This window comes from Barbus barbus (assembly GCF_936440315.1).
Source record: "Barbus barbus genome assembly, chromosome: 46".
Classification (NCBI taxonomy): domain Eukaryota; kingdom Metazoa; phylum Chordata; class Actinopteri; order Cypriniformes; family Cyprinidae; genus Barbus; species Barbus barbus.
The window spans coordinates 23,043,229-23,065,370 of NC_136724.1; the positions used below are offsets into that span (position 1 = coordinate 23,043,229).

Below are 22,142 nucleotides of genomic sequence, written 5' to 3' on the forward strand. Positions count from 1 at the left end.
ATTTTGACCCGTACAATGTATTTTTGGCTATTGCTACAAATATACCCCAGCGACTTAAGACTGGTTTTGTGCTCCAGGGTGACATATGTGTATGGGATAGATATAAATATATGATGTTAATATATTAAATTGCTCCAATTTAGAATAGATTTCATGTATGTTTTACTTCCTAAGTCAAAATATTTCATATGTGGAAATGTAATATTTGTACGTACATAATTACATTTGTGTATGGGAGATCTCAAAGTGTTCAACAGTAGTATACAGTAACTGAGATTGAACGCTGGCTTTACTGGGACAGGCATTATGGCAGTTTTAATATCGTAAATCAGCAGCGCCATCATCTGCTCTTTATGTGAAGCATTTGCTGAACCGACCTTCAATTATTGAACTGAGTTTCTGTAACTGAACTGAAGTTCAGGAATTATAGGAGCTGTAGTTGTGTGACTGAAAACAGCTGCATGAGTGTTTGACAGATAATATTCAATCTCTATCATGTGATGGATCTACAGTATAAGAGCACAATGAATCAAATCAAAGCCTCAAAGCTGTGCAGATTCAATCAGTCCAGTTCCAGCATTACTGAAAGGAGTGAAATTATTTCCTTGTGAAGCCAAAACTCAAAAACTCACACAAAACAGATACCATGCAATAAAACCATAAAACCAATCTGGGGAAGGGATCTCCAAAGAGAGCAAACAACACCACCTGACCAAACTTATCTCCTTGTTCATTAGTTTTAATAATTTTTCCCAGTAGTTTAGAGTTGTAGTCTAGTGTTTCCACAAATCTGCGTCCAGGAAGGACAGGTCATACTGAAGTACCAATGAGTGAAGCGAGGGCTCATCGTTCTGATTTCTGTCTGTCACTGACTTCACAAGTTACAGTTTTCCTGATTATAGAAAAAATAGACTTTCTGTTATGTGCTAGCAGGGTGCAGCCTATTTAAAGGTATTATAATCACCCTATATCCTCCGAGTGAGATCAACTGGCGAGTTTATGCCGTGCGTTGCACAGAATGAACAAATAATTGAAAGTATGGGATTTCTATACTTAAATATCCAAATTAATAAACAATCGATATTTGTGATCAGTTTTTAATTAGAAACATTGTTTAAATTTAATGATCACTTGAAATTGGAGTCAGATTGAACACGGAGCTAGACTAAAATTTAGACCAAATCCTGATAAATTCAGGAGTGCAAGTAAAAGACCGAATACGCTTTAAACCTTCAAGCAGGCCGCTGGATTCCACTTTTTGAGCTGGCGGGTGGATCCTTACATTACTCTTCTCCCTACAGAGAGTCAGAATATGAGGAGAAAGAGCAAAAACAAGAGAGAGAGAGAAACAACAGAGTTATTTCAGATCCTCCTCTGAGCAGCTGCAGGATCAGTTCAGTCTCTGTGACTCTGACTGACAGAGGTTTTTGTACGACTCTTTATCACTGTGTGAACACAACATTACTGTTGATTTCATGGTAACTCTGACAGTAATAATGTCCAGCATCTTCAGTCTGGACTCCACTGATGGTCAGAGAGAAATCACTGTTAGATCCACTGCCACTGAATCTAGATGGAGTTCCTGACTGGAGGCGGCTTGCAGCATAAATCAGGAGTTTAGGAGCTTCTCCAGGTTTCTGTAAGTACCAGGAAAGAGGCTGAACACCGTAACCCTGGTAAACTTCAGGGCTGGTTTTACAGGACATAGTAACTGTGTCTCCTGGTTGAACAGGTTTCACTGCAGGCGTCTGAGTGACTGTCACAGCTGCTGATTCTGCATCAAGAAAAATGAAGAAACATTCAGAATTCAGTATTTGTTGAAGGACAGTATTTCTAGCACAGATGATCAGTTAGAATAGAGTGTGTTTATTTCTTCACCTGTGAAACAGCAGCTAGTGAAGATCCAGATGAAGATGGTGATGAAGCTCATGGTTGCTGTTGGTTCAGATTCTCAGAGTTCAAACTCACAGAGTTATAAAATCTCCTGAAGCTTGTGCTGCAATGCAAATCATCTCTATGTAAATCTGTGTACGGGTTACAGTAGATGATGCTCGTGAAACATAGCAGTGTTTAGGATCTTTTCTTATGTAATGAGTCAAAAACATTGACACAAGTGTCTGAAGCTTCAGGTTTTTTGATGATTCATATGTCAGTTGAATCAAGAAGTCAGTGTGACTCAGTGGTGTAATGTAACAAAGTATTAATACGTTGTTATTTAAGTATTTTTTGGGAGTATCTGTACTTTACTTGAGTTTTCAGCCAACTTTTACTTTTACTTCACTACCTTTCCCGAAGCATATGTGTTACTTACTACAAAATATTCAGAAGTCAGAGGAACACAGACTGAAGGAAAGCATGTTTGATGAATCAGTGGTCTGGGGTCTGCAGAGTTAGAGTCGAGGCTGGGGTGTGTGATATACAGTATATCTTCTGTGATAATATGCTAAGTGTTGTTGTAATGATGTGTGATCTGACATTATCGAGTAGGCTATATCACCAAATCACAGACAGAGTGCACGCACTTGATTTATTACTCTATTAAAACTCAAAATTCATGGCATTCTAAACTGTATGCTTTTTATATTTATATAATTTAATATAGTTAACTTAATCTATATCACACAAACGGTTTTCTGCAGATATCAGCAACACATTTAATAATCATTTTATACAAGATCAGTAAAGCAATAAGTGACTTACATTTTAGACATAATATTGCTTGTTTTTGCTAAATTTTGCCAACGAAAATAGTTCAATACAAAGATCACAGCACTGTTTTGTGTCTCTGAGCAATGGACGGCGTTTTATTGAATGAATCAGCTTTTTGAACGAATCAGTTGATAAAAATGATTCAGTGATTCACTCATTAACAGTCAAATGCTTTGTTTCTGAATGAATCATCCGTTTGAATCAATCTGTTGAATCTCAATCACTCACTCATTAACAGTCACTTGCTGTCAGCTACTGACAGTTTTAATTTCACATTTCGACTATTTTTTTCATGTTTTAAATTATTTCAAATATCAGTATTCAATGTTTTATGTTAAAAATAAAACATTAGGCCTATTTATGCATCTGTAACTGCAGTTTAAATGCATCCATGACCCCCCCCCCCCTATTTATTTATTTATTTGTTAATAATAAGTAAGTATACTTTTTTAATTTTCTCAATTCACAATGTATGTATAGTGCCACAATCAATCTGTAATTAAATAAAAGTGTTCAATACAAATGAGCAAAAGTCAAGCTGTAATAACAAACATCTTACTGCATCCTTGGACTTCCCAGGAGTTTACTGTTTAAAATGATGTGAACACAGAAACCTGCTTCTTTTGTTATAAAGTACTGATTCAAATTAGTAAGGAATAATCAGTTACATAGAATACATTTTTATTAACTTTTATTTATATTTGTTTAGAATGAATCATAGTGTTCACACATCAGAAGACATTTAGAGATGATCAGGCTGTTTTTGTGGAAGTCACTTTAGTCCAACAATCCATCACCGATGTTGAGAAGAGGTGATGTTGAGTCTGATATCAGTGTGTGAGTGTGTGAGAGAGTGTGTGTGCGTGCGTGTGCACCTGGTATTCATCACGTCCTGGGGACCAAATGTCCCCACAAGGATAGTAATACCAGTAAATCTGAATCTTGTGGGGACATTTTTTGGTCCCCATGAGGAAACAAGCTTATAAATCATACAGCATAAAGTTTTTTGAAAATCTAAAAATGCAGCATGTTTCCTGTGAGGGCTAAGTTTAGGTGTAGGGTTGGTGTAGGGCAATAGCACACACAGTTTGTTCAGTATAAAAACCATTACGCCTATGGAGAGTCCCCATAAACCACAAAAACCAACGTGTGTGTGTGTGTGTGTGTGTTTCTCTCTTTCTCTGCTGGAGTGTGTGTTTATTTGAGTGTGACGGAGGTTTTTGTACGACGCTTTCACTAGAATGAAGCACTGTGGTACACTTTTGGTGGAGGAACTAAACTAACGATCGGTAAGTCTCTTCAATTCTATCATTAAAATGTAATATTATTTTTTTTAGAAGATTTAAGCAAACACTTATCAACACAAAATATGTTAAAGAGAAAAAAATTATAATTGCAATAAATTTAAGGTGAATTTAACAATTTCATTGTTTATTAAAACTGTTCTGCTATTTTACAATTACATATTTATATTCAATGTTATTTCATGACATTTATTTTTTATATTTCAAGGCATATATCATATTGTTTTTAAATATTTTTTTAATTTTACATGAGCAATTTCAGATTTTTTTTATTAACATTTCATTGCTTTACATTTTCTGACATATTCAATTATTTCTTAAAATTAATATTTCCCCCCCCCACAATTCTTTGTAAATTTAACAATTAATAGTTTTTGAAATGCATGACAAACGTTTAATAATACAGACAAAATAATTCTAATTTTGTAGGTGTCATCATGAGACAAGGACAAAAATTTGAATTATTCAGAATTTGAACATGTATTGATATTTATGATTATAGGTCTCTTAATATTTTCAAAGCACAATAATGAAATGATCATTTTTTTTCTGAATATAAATCATCAGTTTGCATGTGGACAATATATTTAAAATTAATTTGAAATTAAATTGTACCTTATTCACAAAAGCTTGAATTTACAAAGCAAACGATTTACCTTATATAATGTCTGTTTTAGAGAACGGATTTATATTTAAAAGTACACGATACATTGAATAGTAGTGAACGTTGGTTAAATTGACAGTATTTTTATACTTAATTGAGGATATTTGTGTATATGAATGCCAGCAGTGATGTGGAATGACAGTAAAGATGAAGTGAGAGTGATTTTCTCTGCATTATCACGTCTGCTCCAGTGAAGATTGTAGCTGCAGATGTGAAGAAGTGAGTTTTGTGTGTGTTTGTGTGTTTCAGCTGGTCCCGCAGTGAAGCCCTCCGTGTCTCTGCTGCCTCCCTCTTCTCTGCAGATCTCTGGAGGCTCAGCTGCACTGCTCTGCCTGCTCAGCTCTTACTCTCCACAGGGGGCGCAGGTGAGCTGGACGCTGGACGGGTCAGAGGTCAGCGAGGGGGTTCAGACCAGCGCAGAGAGCGAGCGGGACGGACGCTACAGCCGCAGCAGCGTCCTGAGCCTCAGCAAAGCACGCTGGGAAGGTGCAGAGCGCTTCGTCTGCAGAGTAACACATGACGGAGCTGCTCAAGAGACCTTGTTCCTCAAGAGCTCCGAGTGCTGATGTTTCTCCAGTGAAGAGCAGCAGGATTCACAGCAGTCACGTGATTTACAGCTCAATACTCAAGCAGTCTTTCAATCTGCTGCCATTGCTGTTCATTCAATAAAGCTTCTGAACGCCTTACATTTGTGTTGGACTGCATCATTGATCAGAGTGTCCTTCCTTCACTAAAGTTTCAGCTGCTGGTGATGATTGTAATAGTTGAGAACAGCTGCGTTTAGCAGTAAATGTGAACTGAAGCTCTTGGGGTTTGAACATGGTCTCTGGAGACGGAGCTGCTCTATTCTGAGACGATCAGAATCACTAAAGCTGTCAATGCAAATCTGATTTTCACCTCAAACTCACAGTTTCTCTGTTTGATCGGTTCAACACTCAGTTTCACTTCTGCTCTACATAACTGCAAGAGTTATGAGTAATAAATTCATTATCAGCTTATGAATCTGCTCAAGAACATTTTTATGTTGCTGGTGATAAACAATGACTTTACTCTTGTATTGAATCTGAATTCTTTTACATCTAATAGACACTCAAATGTCCGTTATTCTAGTAAGGGAAAAAGATTAATTGGTTTGCTGTTGTTCTCAAATAAACTTGCAGTGATAAATGAAAATAAAATAACAGAATAAGCAACAACAATTAAAGCAAACAGATAAACTTTACTGAAAATAAAATAGAATAATAAACACAAAGATGTGAATTGGAAGATAATCAAAAGACAATGGACAGTTTAACTTTTCCCTGATCCTAAATAAACTAACAGCCGGCAGAAATCAAATTAAACACAGTTCTCGTTGCAGGCCTGGATCGACGCTTGGGTTCGTAGTTAGCCTAAACTCATCGTGGCTACTTCACTCCTCGGAGCAAAATAAATAAATAAAAGGCATGAGCTCATCGCGCATGTATTATGCAATAGCACCGTCAACGTAGATCATGCAGCGTTTTCTCAGTCTCGATGCAGCACTTTATCCAGACGTATGGCCCAGACTGTACTTCCGGTCTGTTTAGTCAGCAAACATGTACAGTCTCTCGTCCCGCGCAGCACTCGCACTAGCGGCTAGAGGCCAGCATGAGACTCCAAAGACCAAACTAATCAGCGTTGAGATATAATCTGATAGCTCGTAAAGATTAGTCACCCTAATCTATCAGATATCAACCCAGAAATATATCATTCACATATTACTGTCTCTATTCCTCGCGCTCTCTGCACACTGCCTTCTTCGGCACCTCCACAATACACCCGGTGAGACTATAACTGTCACTTCATCAAATAAAGTAAACATTTTACATGTCAAGCAACAATAACGAATATTTCTTTTACAGAACTGGAAAAATGTACAATATGATAATAAACAAATTTAACAAATCACTGACTCATGTCTCATTTATTATATTACCCCATTTACACTGGGTTACACCATAATAAAATATGTTTGTAATAAAATCTATAATCTTAAGAAAATACAAAAACTACAACACTGGATCTGAGAAATATGGCACCATTGTTTTTTTGTTTCATTTGATATCAGTTTGTATAATTTCTCTAATTTCTTTTATAATAGTTGAGTCAAACCCATCGTTCACAGCACAGATCACAGTAGAGCTGATTTGAGTCCTAACTCAGTTCTGAGCTCATGTGTAGTTGCTGTGTGTGTCTCTGTGTGTCAGTAGTGAGTGATAGTGTTTGAGCAGCTGCAGGATCAGTTCAGTCTCTGTGACTCTGACTGACAGAGGTTTTTGTACGACTCTTTATCACTGTGTGAACACAGCACCACCACTGATGTGGAAACTCTGACAGTAATAATGTCCAGCATCTTCAGTCTGGACTCCACTGATGGTCAGAGAGAAATCACTGTTAGATCCACTGCCACTGAATCTAGATGGAGTTCCTGACTGGAGGGTGTTTGCAAAATAAATCAGGAGTTTAGGAGCTTCTCCAGGTTTCTGTAAGTACCAGGCTAAATAATGTCCCACAGAACTATGGTAATACACATCTGTGCTGGTTTTACAGCTGATTTTGACTGTTTCTCCTGGTCGAGCTGCTGTCGTTGAGGGACTCTGAGTGACGCTGATCTGTCCTCTACTCTCTGAAACACAACAAGAAGAAAATCAACTCAAAACTTTGACAATATACTTGAAGAAATGAATTGATATCAAACTTGTGCTCCACAAACCTTGAGCAAACGCTGTGAGAGTCCAGATGAAGATGATGATGAAGGTCATGTTGATGAAGATTGTTGTGTGTGTCAGTGATGAAGTGTTAAACTCACAGCACTATAAACACTCTCAGAGCACTGAAGCATCTGATCAATATGCAAATGAGCTGATCCTGTATTTAAATGAGCTTCTAAATGAAGATTACTTGTTCATTTCATCCTGTCCATCACTGTATCCACACATCACACTGTTTAATCTTTGTTTTGTGCAATTATTTTGACTGGTGTTTTATCATCTGTTGGTTTATTTACAGGATGGATTATGATTATGGATGTATTAATAATTGAAATATTTTGATTATTCAAGACATTTGTGCATGAATTAAGCACAAGTATTTCAGCTCAGTTGGGGACCTTCAGAAACGACCTTAAGGACCTTATAGACAGCAGCGATGCATACAAGCTTGTATGGTGCATTGTGGGAATGTTTTGAGCGTGAGCGTTATGTGATCCCTGAGTAGTGCACTGACTAGTGAACTAAGGAGCTGATTGAGACACTCTTACTGACTGACTCACATGTGAGAACATTTTCATGCACAAATCATAATTTATCAATGAGTGTGAAATAAAAAAATAAATAGCATAAAATTTACAAAGAATTCAAACCACATGAAAAAAGACCCCTGATGGCAGAAATATATAATTAGAAAATGTTTAAATAAATAATGATAAACATCTATTTAAAAATTCTGCAATGCCATTAGCCTTTCAGTCCCATGAACATATTTATACCTCTTGATTTGTCCTTTGCACTGATTTTTATTATGTGAAATTATGAAAATGAAGGTTGACATGACAAAGAAGTAAAATCTAAACTAAAAATCACTCCAGAGACTGTATTTACATTAACATTCAAAAGATCTCTTTAGCTGTATTAAATTGATCAAAACTACAGTAAAAACTGTACAATTGTGAAATATTATTAAAATTTAAATTAAGTGGTTTTTATATGAATGTTAAAATGTAATTTATTTCTGTGATCAAAGCTGTATTTTCAGCATCATTACTCCAGTCTTCAGTCACATGATCTTCAGAAATAATATTTTATATGTTTTATATGTTGCTGCTCAAAATCATTTCTGATTATTATTGTATATTATTGTGCGGCTTCATATTTTTGTGGAAACTATGATACACATGTATGTTTCAGGATTCTTTGATGAATAGAAAGTTCAAAAGAACAACATTTATTTGAAATGAAGGATCTTTTGTAATATTATAGACGTGAGGCGAGTGGATCCAAGTGCAAGCTTTGATTAGTGAATATAGATAAAACACAAGCAGGGTCAAACAACAGCAAACGGGTATGACACGGGCAAGACACAAGAGTAATCTTAGGGCAAGCGTGGGTCTTTGATCGGCGAACAATATCCAGAGGGCTTGACAAGAGGGGTAGTCTGATAACGTGAGCAATAATCCAGACGAGGAACAAACAGAGTCCGAGCTGCGAGACAAGGGTTAATTCAAGGAACACGGGCAGGAATCAGGAAACAAGGCGACATGAAATAAGACTAAACTAGAACTAGAAACTAGGCTCCGTAAAGCAGCGATCACTTGGTGAGTGATAAACGCAGAACAATACTAGAGACTAAACAGAAAATAAACACGGAAAGGCTTTGTAAAGTAGCTAACACTAGGAGAGCGCTAAACGCCAGACAATACTCAGCAGTTTGAGAATGATCTGAGTCGGTCTAATAGTGTGTGATAGCTTTCAGGTGAGCGTGTGATTGGTGACAGCTGTGTGATCAGTGCAATGGCTGATGGGAAATGCAGTCCAGTGTGATGCGTGGTGTGAGAGTCAATATGATGCAGAGGTGACCTCTTGTGGCAGTCGGACCGAAGGCCAAGAACCAGATTTGTGACAATAAATGTCTTTTGATCAAATTAATGTCTTTGCTGATAATATTACTTTCTCTCAAAAGACAAATATCTTACTTTCCACGCAGAAATATATGATATATATTGCCCTGTATTAAAAGTGATAATCCCATGTGTTATGATATAGAATTTTCACATGCGTACAAACTTTGGGTAGATGAAGATATAAGTTTATAACATATATTAAACCAATAGCAAAAGTTCTACATGTCCCTAATTTAATAATATCTATCTATGTGATGATTTTTTTCCTGCGGTGTATGTAGCAACCATATACATGAACATATGCAACTTTATTAAAAGAGCATAGAAAAATAAATGAATGAATAAATAAAATGGATGGACAGGCCTACATGACATATATGTCCAAAAATGTTTTAAACATACATCATAAATAATCATACATAAGTGACCCTGGACCACAAACCCAGTCATAAGGGTCAATGTTTTTAATTTGAGATTCATACATCATCTGAAAGCTGAATAAATGAGCTTTCCACTGATGTATGGTTTGTTAGGATAGGACAATATTTGAAAATCTGGAATCTGATGGGGAAAAAAATCTAAATATTGAGAAAATGGCCTTTAAAGTTGTTCAAATGAAGTTCTTAGCAATGCATATTACTAATAAAAAATTATGTTTTGCTATACTGTATTTACGGTAGGAAATTTACAAAATATCTTCATGGAACATGATCTTTACTTAATATCCTAATGATTTTTGGCATAAAAGAAAAATGGATAATTTTGACCCGTACAACGTATTTTTGGCTATTGCTACAAATATACCCCAGCGACTGAAGACTGGTTTTGTGCTCCAGGGTGACATATGTGTATGGGATAGATATAAATATATGATGTTAATATATTAAATTGCTCCAATTTAGAATAGATTTCATGTATGTTTTACTTCCTAAGTCAAAATATTTCATATGTGGAAATGTAATATTTGTACGTACATAATTACATTTGTGTATGGGAGATCTCAAAGTGTTCAACAGTAGTATACAGTAACTGAGATTGAACACTGGTTTTATTGGGACAGGCATAATGGCAGTTTTAATATCGTAAATCAGCAGCGCCATCATCTGCTCTTTATGTGAAGCATTTGCTGAACCGACCTTCAATTATTGAACTGAGTTTCTGTAACTGAACTGAAGTTCAGGAATTATAGGAGCTGCAGTTGTGTGACTGAAAACAGCTGCATGAGTGTTTGACAGATAATATTCAATCTCTATCATGTGATGGATCTACAGTATAAGAGCACAATGAATCAAATCAAAGCCTCAAAGCTGTGCAGATTCAATCAGTCCAGTTCCAGCATTACTGAAAGGAGAGAAATTAATTCCTCGTGAAGCCAAAACTCAAAAACTCACACAAAACAGATACCATGCAATACAACCATAAAACTAATCTGGGGAAGGGATCTCCAAAGAGAGCAAACAACACCACCTGACCAAACTTATCTCCTTGTTCATTTACGATCCCCTTCTTCCCCTTCTTCCTGCCCTCTCTGCCCCTCCATCTTTTCCCCCAAAAGGCTTCACTCAAAGTTCATTGGGAATAGATATATACCACATATCATGTATCTTTTGAACCTGTTGTTTTTCCCCTTCATGTTTTGTATCATTCTAAAGGTTGCTGTGCGATTGGTAAACTGGTCTAAATTTCACAGTAGTCACTTTTATTATGAGAAATACTGAAAACTTGTAGAATTGTTCTGCTGAGGAGGGAGTGTGTCCCTCTTTAGGGGTCTGTGAGAATGATTATCTATCTCCAGCCAGGTGTGACCCTGGAGCACGAGAACCAAAAAACCAAAAGGTCTTTTATGTTTTTACAACTGATCTCAAGATTTCTTTGTTGTCTGTTCTGAGTATATAAGAGAAGTGACAAAACACTACTTTGCGATTCTGTAGCCGGAGTGTACTTCATATGCTCCATACTATGTATCTTCCTGAAGTCAGGTATACATTTTTACTCTTAGATTCATCTTTGAACAACTGATGTTATGCATTTTCTTATTTTCGAATTGGCTTTTTATTGTTTCATTATGTAATTGGCATGATACAACTTTACCTGACTAATAATAAATTGTTATATTTGATTTATTCTGATCTCTTCTGAAATCATTCCAGTAGTTTAGAGTTGTAGTCTAGTGTTTCCACAAATCTGCGTCCAGGAAGGACAGGTCATACTGAAGTACCAATGAGTGAAGCGAGGGCTCATCGTTCTGATTTCTGTCTGTCACTGACTTCACAAGTTACAGTTTTCCTGATTATAGAAAAAATAGACTTTCTATTATGTGCTAGCAGGGTGCAGTCTATTTAAAGGTATTATAATCACCCTATATCCTCCGAGTGAGATCAACTGGCGAGTTTGTGCCGTGCGTTGCACAGAATGAACAAATAATTGAAAGTATGGGATTTCTATACTCAAATATCCAAATTAATAAACAATCGATATTTGTGATCAGTTTTTAATTAGAAACATTGTTTAAATTTAATGATCACTTGAAATTGGAGTCAGATTGAACACGGAGCTAGACTAAAATTTAGACCAAATCCTGATAAATTCAGGAGTGCAAGTAAAAGACCGAATACGCTTTAAACCTTCAAGCAGGCCGCTGGATTCCACTTTTTGAGCTGGCGGGTGGATCCTTACATTACTCTTCTCCCTACAGAGAGTCAGAATATGAGGAGAAGAGCAAAAACAAGAGAGAGAGAGAAACAACAGAGTTATTTCAGATCCTCCTCTGAGCAGCTGCAGGATCAGTTCAGTCTCTGTGACTCTGACTGACAGAGGTTTTTGTACGACTCTTTATCACTGTGTGATCACAACATTACTGTTGATTTCATGGTAACTCTGACAGTAATAATGTCCAGCATCTTCAGTCTGGACTCCACTGATGGTCAGAGAGAAATCACTGTTAGATCCACTGCCACTGAATCTAGATGGAGTTCCTGACTCAAGGGTGTCTGCATTATAAATCAGGAGTTTAGGAGCTTCTCCAGATTTCTGTAAGTACCAGGAAAGAGGCTGAACACCGTAACTCTGGTAAACTTCAGGGCTGGTTTTACAGGACATAGTAACTGTGTCTCCTGGTTGAACAGGTTTCACTGCAGGCGTCTGAGTGACTGTCACAGCTGCTGATTCTACATCAAGAAAAATGAAGAAACATTCAGAATTCAGTATTTGTTGAAGGACAGTATTTCTAGCACAGATGATCAGTTAGAATAGAGTGTGTTTATTTCTTCACCTGTGAAACAGCAGCTAGTGAAGATCCAGATGAAGATGGTGATGAAGCTCATGGTTGCTGTTGGTTCAGATTCTCAGAGTTCAAACTCACAGAGTTATAAAATCTCCTGAAGCTTGTGCTGCAATGCAAATCATCTCTATGTAAATCTGTGTACGGGTTACAGCAGATGATGCATGTGAGACATAACAGTGTTTAGGATCTTTTCTCATGTAATGAGTCAAAAACATTGACTCAAGTGTCAAGTTTTAATACTTCATTACAGTACTTAAGTATTGTTTGGGAGTATCTGTACTTTACTTGAGTTTTTATATTTCAGTCAACTTTTACTCCACTATATTTTCTAATTAAAATGTGTACTTTTACTCTGATACATTTCCCCGAAGCATATTTGTTACTTATTACAAAATAGTCAGAAGAACACAGACTGCAGGAAAGCAGGTTTGACGAATCAGTGGTCTGGCGTCTGCAAGTTACCCTTACAAAACAAAAATATATGGTAATATACTGCAAAATATAATGTGATATATTAGATAATACATTTCCATATGTTGGAAACTAGTGCTTATATTTTTCAATATACAGCAATATATGCATTTACAATATATAGCTATATATTGATACATACAAAAATGTTTTGAAATGAAGACAAAAATAGATATTCATTGTTTGATCCTTGTTTGAGTATATACTGCACATAGATGTTCCCATATAAATGTGAATGCATGTACAGACATACATTCACAGAATGAGTCACAGCAGATTTCTAGCTCCCAGCATGCTTTGTTTCTAACTGTTAAAAGAGAGTAAAAAAAAAATTTAATTGTATTATTTCATGTGTTTTTGCTCAGTATTACAGTAATATAGTCCTTTGTTGATATAAAGCAACATCACACACACAAGAGCTCTGTTTCTTCTGAATATCAGACCAACAGCCCAATTACGAATGTAATATTGCTTTTATACAATAGTTTAGAAAAACAAAAAGTTACTGCTGAGTAATTTACTTTTAAACTCAATACTGCCACTAGTTACTTTGGTTTTGCTCAGCAGGCTGATATAGCTCAATACAAACAGCACAAATCATTTTGAGTGAATGATTCATTGATTCAAAGAAAGACATTCTGTGTCTGAACGAGACTTGGAGCGGCACTGAACGAGTCATTTAGTTAAAGAACGAACTGGAACATCTTGTGAGCATCTAGACTCACTTGTCACCCCCCCACTGTCGCAGTAATGTTACATGGTGAAGACCACTGAACAAAACAAATTTTTTTGGTGAAAGTATTTGATAAAGATTCAAGTCACTGAGATGAATCAACATCCCCAGCAGAGAGTTGAGTTCGTTGCATCAAAACTCAGGTGATTCTCCCAATTTCTGTTTTCTACAACAAACAGATAGAGCTACTGTGTGAGATGTAGGGTGGAAGTCAAGATTTCTCTACTTCTATTCTATATATTCCTCACTTAAGTTTTCATTTAGAAAACGTTGAATGTAAGTTGTGTGAATTATTTTGATGAAGATGTACACCTACGTCCTCCGCTGGAACGGCACTCTCTCGTGAACAAATGTACAACAGTTAGCAGAAGCTATAGATTATTTGTAAAGCTTTAAATATGGATGTTTTTCTTATACAAACTAATTGATTCACTTCGGAAGGCCTTTATTCACCCCCGAAGCCGTATGAATACTTTTTATGATGGATGAATGCACTTTGTTGCTTCAAAATCTTGACCTCCATTCAATTCAAGTTTATTTGTATAGCGCTTTTCACGATACAAATTGTTGCAAAGCAGCTTTACAAAAAAAATTAATTTCTACATTACATTTTGTAGAGATTTCATATCAAGAAATATCAAACCAACTCATTCTAAGAAGAATAAATAAAATCTCCCCCCTCCGAAGAGCACGCGGGCCAAGCTAATCATGGTCACGTGATGTCAATATCCTATAGCAAGGTTCCTGTCAGCATCTTCTGGTCCACTCAGAAGAAAGATAATAATTAACTCAATCAGGAAACAAAGATCTCTTTGTATCAAGAAACACCTCGTGATCTCAATGTATGGCGCTATAGGCTGTCCAACAGGAAAAGGAAGTCTGAGCTACAATGAATCGCCTGAACGCTGAAGCTCAGCAGACCTACACCCTTGACTCTTGCTGGCCTCAGGACATCAGGATCTATAAAATGTGTCCCATGACTCAATAACCAATGGCTCCCTGCCCTTCTGAAACCCAACTCACCCTCTTTTCAACAAAGAAACTCAAACTTGCATAAATGATTTCAAAATCATTTAAAATCATTTAAAGTAGAGCGATATGCTCACTAATAACTTGTGTGATGTTTTGTATACATGCTTGGTGTGTTTATGTAATAAGTGTATTTTAATCTTTGCCTTATAACTTTCCTTTGAATAGATACGTGTTTAATATCATGCTAAAGCTTATGTTAAATGCAGGAAGTTGAAATTAACTATTTGTAGATTTTCAACATCGTATGACTGATGAATACTTTTGTAAAAGTTATTAGAAATATTCCTCACAAACAGTGTTTTGATTTGATCAAGTTTGGTCCAAAGAAGGACAGTATACGGGACGGGGCTCCGCCTGATAGAAACAATCCGATTGGATCACACAGAAAATTTGTGACGTTTAAAACTCTGCTTGGAGCGCGCTGGCTTTAAAGAAACTTTGGCTCCGTTACTGGTCATGCTGTTAAGCGCCCTCAGCCATTTACCATCTGGCAAGACTTTAATATTCTGATACTGTCACTGAAGAAGTCATCAGAACCAAGCCGTAAGAACTCTGAACAGACTTCGTCATCACAGCATAAAAGAAGCCAACCAGTCACAAGACGGCATCCCGTGACTTATCGACGTCAACAGCGGCCTCAGAGGGATCCCGTTCGAACACGTGGAGAACGACAGAACCAGCAGATCAGCTGTTACACTCAACTCAGAGCAAGTAACAAAATTTCCATCTTCTGCTGAACTGGTTGAATTAATCTGTAGAATTAAAGATAGACGAGTTCTCTGCTTGAATCTTCCTCAGGAAAAGTTTCAGCCACTGGCAAAAGAGTGCTAGTTGTAAGTTTAAAGTTCATTGTCTGCAATATGTGTGTATGTGTGTATGTTTTATTGTGTGTTATTTGGTTTCATAGTATTGTAGAATAACAGTTAGCAAATAAACGTGTTTCATTTTACAGAGAAGTGTTTGTGTTTTGTACTTGTTCAGTTACTGCCTTGAGCTGTATCTTTTGCTACCTCATAAATTTACATGAAGTACTATTTGATTTTGTTATTTTTTTCGTTGGCCACGAATAAAATAAACAAAATTGATATGATATACTGCGAATTGCTGGACGAGTCGTTAAAACCTTAGAAATTATAAGTTTTGATTAATATAAACTAATCAACCCTATATAATTTTAAGATTTAAATTCCCTAAAGCTGAAAGTCAAAATAATAGCTCAAATTAAGAGCTAATTCTTACAATTTAGTACTAGCTTATCAGTGATGACTATTTGTCAAGTTGATGTCCATATGGCAGAAGTGTAAAGATCATGCAGTTTCTTAATGACATGTAATCAAACATACAATACACACTATTAACAGCAATAACAGCAGTGTTGCGATCAAACTTATAGCAAGAATGTGGTAGTTTTGTATGTTGCAATCAACATTCACTGCCATTATAAAGCTTAGAAAAGCCAATATAACTCTGATGGTATTCGTCGGAAAGATGAAAGTCATATACACCTAGGATGGCTTGAGGGTGAGTAAATCATGGGGTAATTTTTATTTTTAGGTGAGCTATCCCTTTAAGAGTGACGGATTCATTTAGACCATTTTTTGTGTGTTTTTTGTGTGACAATGTTGTTTCAGATCCTCCTCTGATCAGCTGCAGGATCAGTTCAGTCTCCGTGACTCTGACTGACAGAGGTTTTTGTACGACTCTTTATCACTGTGTGAACACAAGATCACCCGCACAATAACCATCAGAATCTGTTCTGCAATGAAAACTCTGACAGTAATAATGTCCAGCATCTTCAGTCTGGACTCCACTGATGGTCAGAGTGAAATCACTGTTAGATCCACTGCCACTGAATCTAGATGGAGTTCCTGACTGGAGGGTGTTTGCAAAATAAATCAGGAGTTTAGGAGCTTCTCCAGGTTTCTGTAAGTACCAGGCCAAACAATGTCCCACAGAACTATGGTAATACACATTTCTGCTGGTTTTACAGCTGATTTTGACTGTTTCTCCTGGTTGAGCTGCTGTCGTTGAGGGACTCTGAGTGACGCTGATCTGTCCTCTACTCTCTGAAACACAACAAGAAGAAAATCAACTCAAAACTTTGACAATATACTTGAAGAAATGAATTGATATCAAACTTGTGCTCCACAAACCTTGAGCAAACGCTGTGAGAGTCCAGATGAAGATGATGATGAAGGTCATGTTGATGAAGATTGTTGTGTGTGTCAGTGATGAAGTGTTAAACTCACAGCACTATAAACACTCTCAGAGCACTCAAGCATCTGATCAATATGCAAACACACTCCACATCATTTACCTGAAGACAGTCACTCATTAACAGACACACAATTACTAAAATTGCTGATTTTTGTTTCATAATATTTGATCTTCTAATAGCCAAGCTGTTTTAAATTGTATTAGATCATTCACTTCTAAATAAATCCAACTTTAGTATATTATCATGACTCTCTCCTGTGAGACTTTGAGAATATTTTTGGCTGTAGATGAATAGAAACATGTTAATTCATAAATTTTACACCAAATTCATGGATGTTCCTGCAGGTTTTTACCATCATGAGGATCATCACATGTCTCTGTCAATCACTGAATCTGAACTGAGTTTGATGGTGAGTCACGTCACATGATATAAAACAGCATCACTCTTTATGAATGTTTATGGAATAAATTTGTTAACACTTTACTTAAAGCATTTATGTATAATGCATTATAAAGGTAGTTTTAATGCATTAATTATGCCTTGCAGTGCATCTTATAATGCATTGTACAATCTCATGAATAACTGTAAACACAATTAATGCATTATAACACTTGTAAATTCATTGTTACACTATTCATTTTAAATTCAGTTATAATTAATTACGACAAGATATAATGTATTAAAATGCACATTATGAGTAATTTAATAACACTTCATAATGCATTATACATAAAGGCTTTAAGTAAAGTGTTACCATGCCTTTAATATGGTGATATGCATATTTTATTTTATTTTTTGATGGTGAACAGCACCTGTTGGGTAATCTGATCTTTAATTTTCACATTCATTTTTATATAATTGTTAATTCTTCCATTCATTGATTTTATTATAAATTGTATTCATTCTCATCTGCTGTGAAATAGAGGAATGTGTTTATATGATGCTGTTAATATCTGCATTATGAGGAATGAACATACATCAATACATTTATTACACTGATTTAGCAAAACATTTTATGGTGCTGATCATGCAGTTTAAAAAGAAAAATGTAAAAAAAAAAAAAAAAAAAAAAAAAAAAAAAAAAAAAGATCTAACTAAATAAAAAAGAATAGAAACTATCCACTAAAGGGAAGCTCAAAAGGGATTGCATTTCTACACGAAGAACTGAAATAACAGGAGATAAAAACAATTTCAGAAAAATCATAATCAAAAAATAAATAATGATAAAACTCAACAAAACGGACATTTATTATAAGATCAGATTCATTTGTTTCTTGTCTGTTGAGTGAGTGATAGTGTTTGAGCAGCTGCAGGATCAGTTCAGTCTCTGTGACTCTGACTGACAGAGGTTTTTGTACGACTCTTTATCACTGTGTGAACACATCACCACTGTGGTAACTCTGACAGTAATAATGTCCAGCATCTTCAGTCTGGACTCCACTGATGGTCAGAGAGAAATCAGTTCCACCAGATTCTCCATTCCCACTGAATCGACTGAAACTCTCATCATAGAGATCATTTACATCATAAATGATGAGTTTAGGAGTTTCTCCAGGTTTCTGCTGATACCAAGCTAAACCATAACCAGCTATTCCAGGATTAGTTTTACACTCTATAGTGGCGTCTTGTCCTTCAGAAACAGTCAGAACTTCAGGCTGAGTCACAGTGATTCCTCTGGATGCTGCTGACAACAACATTATATGTGTTTCATCAAATTAAATCAACATTAATAACTGAGAAATGAGCATCTTTCTCTTCTGTTACCTGGAATAAAAGCTGTCAGAATCCAGATGAAGCTGCTGAAGAGATTCATTGTGTTTGTTGGTTTTGTACCGTGGTAAACAGCAGTGTGTTATAAAGTGTTTGAGTCTGAACGCTATAAACACTCGGAGCGCTGAAGCATGTGTCGATGCAAAGTGACTCTCTGTGGAAAAACCCTCCTGGAGCAAAACAGACGTGAAAAAGCCCACATGCAGAAGAAAACTGAGCCTGTAAATGTGTTTCAGTCTCATGATCCAATGATGAATGTTTTCACTTCTTTAGTTAAGTTTGATATCATTTCTTTTTATTTCTCTTTCAGTCTCTGGCTCTGACTGCAGGCTTTCTGATGATTCAGTGACAGAGTTGAATCACTGAAAGAAACTAGTTTATCACTGTGAACTCCATGAGAGGTCAAAGGTCATCAAAAGTAATTAAAAATTATCATTTAAAAACCCCAAATTAAGAAGTGAAAAGAAAATGTGATCAATACAGAGTGTGATTATATTATTTATTTAGATTCCTAGTTTTCATGCATCAAGAGACATTTAGAGATGATCAGGCTGTTTTTGTGAAAGTCACTTTAGTTCAATAATCCATGTGTGATGTTGAGAAGAGCTGATGCTGAGTCTCATATCAGTGTGTGTGTGTGTGTGTGTGTGTGTGTGTGTGTGTGTGTGTGTGTGTGTGTGTGTGTGTGTGTGTGTGTGTGTGTGTGAGTGTGTGTGTGTGTGTGTGTGTATGTGAGTGTGAGTGTGTGTGTGTGTGTGTGTGTGTGAGTGTGTTTCTCTCTCTCTCTGCTGGAGTTTGTGTTTATTTGAGTGTGACGGAGGTTTTTGTACGACGCTTTCACTAGAATGAAGCACTGTGGTACACTTTTGGTGGAGGAACTAAACTAACGATCAGTAAGTCTCTTCAATTCTATCATTAAAATGTATTAATTTATTTTTTAAATGATTTAATCAAGCATTTAGAAATAAGATTTAAAAATGTTAAAATATTAAGTGCAATATATTTAAGGTGAATTTAATTGTTTCATCATTTATAAAAATTTGTCTCCTATTTTTCAAATACATATTTATATTCAGTGTTATTTCATGGCATTCACATATTTTTCCTTTTGAAGGCATATTTCATATTGTTTTAAAAATATTTGAATTTTACGCGAGTAATTTCAGATGATATTATTCATACCACTTAAAATTTATTTTTAATATACAGAGTGCAATATTTTCTGACATATTCAATTACTTGTGAAAATACATAATTTTTCCACAATTATTGGTAAATTTAACAATTAAGTGTTTTTGAAATACGTGACACAAAATGTTTAATGATATGGACGAAATAATTATAATTTTGTTGGCGTCATTATCAGACAAAGAGAAAAAAATTGAATAATTTTAAACACATTTATTAATATTTTTGATTGTGAGTTTCTTAATATGTTCAAAATCCAATATTTAAATTTGTTTTCTAAATATATTAATCATGAATCTGCATGTGGACAATGTTTTTAAAATCAGCTTGAGATTAAACTGTACCTTATTCAGAAAAGATCAAATTACTGTATGATTTGTTGTATATGATGTCTGCTTTAGAGAACGGATTTATATTTAAAAGTACATGATACATTGAATAGTAGTGAACGCTGGTTAAATTGACAGTATTTTCAATCTTAATTGAGGATATTTGTGTATTTGAATGCCAGCAGTGATGTGGAATGACAGTAAAGATGAAGTGAGAGTGATTTTCTCTGCATTATCACGTCTGCTCCAGTGAAGATTGTAGCTGCAGATGTGAAGAAGTGAGTTTTGTGTGTGTTTGTGTGTTTCAGCTGGTCCCGCAGTGAAGCCCTCCGTGTCTCTGCTGCCTCCCTCTTCTCTGCAGATCTCTGGAGGCTCAGCCGCACTGCTCTGCCTGCTCAGCTCTTACTCTCCACAGGGGGCGCAGGTGAGCTGGACGCTGGACGGGTCAGAGGTCAGCGAGGGGGTTCAGACCAGCGCAGAGAGCGAGCGGGACGGACGCTACAGCCGCAGCAGCGTCCTGAGCCTCAGCAAAGCACGCTGGGAAGGTGCAGAGCGCTTCGTCTGCAGAGTAACACATGACGGAGCTGCTCAAGAGACCTTGTTCCTCAAGAGCTCCGAGTGCTGATGTTTCTCCAGTGAAGAGCAGCAGGATTCACAGCAGTCACGTGATTTACAGCTCAATACTCAAGCAGTCTTTCAATCTGCTGCCATTGCTGTTCATTCAATAAAGCTTCTGAACGCCTTACATTTGTGTTGGACTGCATCATTGATCAGTGTGTCCTTCCTTCACTAAAGTTTCAGCTGCTGGTGATGATTGTAATAGTTGAGAACAGCTGCGTTTAGCAGTAAATGTGAACTGAAGCTCTTGGGGTTTGAACATGGTCTCTGGAGACGGAGCTGCTCTATTCTGAGACGATCAGAATCACTAAAGCTGTCAATGCAAATCTGATTTTCACCTCAAACTCACAGTTTCTCTGTTTGATCGGTTCAACGCTCTGAACTGAACAGTTTCACTTCTGAGAAATGAGTTATGAATAATAATTCATTATCAGCTTGAGATGAAGGAGCTGCTCAAATTTTTGTAACTTTTGATAAACAATGACTTTACCATATAGTTTTAATGTACAAAAACAAAACAACATATTGCACCATTATTGTGTGATTTGTTATCAGTTTACACACTTTAGTTTCTGTGTTTGTCTCTGTGTGTCAGTAGTGAGTGATGAGTAACAGGCCTACATTAATTGGAAATGCCATATTTGGCAGTATGATGCTGATCTTGCAGGAGATTCAGGATAAATCATAAATGCAGAATATATATATATATATATATATAGTGAAGAATAGAAGCTATCCACTAAAGGGAAGATCAAAAGTGGTCGAATTTCTAATTGAAGGACTGAAATAACAGGAGATAAAAACAAATCAGAAAAATCATAATCAAAAATAAATAATTATGTAGCTCAACAAAACTGGTGTTTATTAGAAGATAATTTTTGTGTTTCTTGTCTGTTGAGTGAGTGATAGTGTTTGAGCAGCTGCAGGATCAGTTCAGTCTCCGTGACTCTGACTGACAGAGGTTTTTGTACGACTCTTTATCACTGTGTGAACACATCATTACTGCTGATGTAGTGGTAACTCTGACAGTAATAATGTCCAGCATCTTCAGTCTGGACTCCACTGATGGTCAGAGAGAAATCACTCTTAGATCCACTGCCACTGAATCTAGATGGAGTTCCTGACTCGAGGCGGTTTGCTAAATAAATCAGGAGTTTAGGAGCTTCTCCAGGTTTCTGTAAGTA

General features: G+C 36.3%; 2 gene segments (V, D, J or C); both read right to left on the reverse strand.

Annotated features, from left to right (window-relative positions):
• LOC306864846 (Ig kappa chain V region K29-213-like) overlaps window positions 1-1,970 on the reverse strand; it is a 764,502-nt gene extending 762,532 nt beyond the window's left edge. The window contains exons 1-2 of the V gene segment in view: window positions 1,879-1,970; window positions 1,434-1,774 (exon numbers count right to left, since the gene is read on the reverse strand).
• Window positions 1,971-12,142: 10,172 nt separating this feature from the next.
• Window positions 12,143-12,660, reverse strand: LOC306864853 (Ig kappa chain V region K-25-like). The segment is given in 2 exons: window positions 12,588-12,660; window positions 12,143-12,483 (listed from the first exon to the last, which is right to left on the reverse strand).
• Window positions 12,661-22,142: the final 9,482 nt, after the last annotated feature.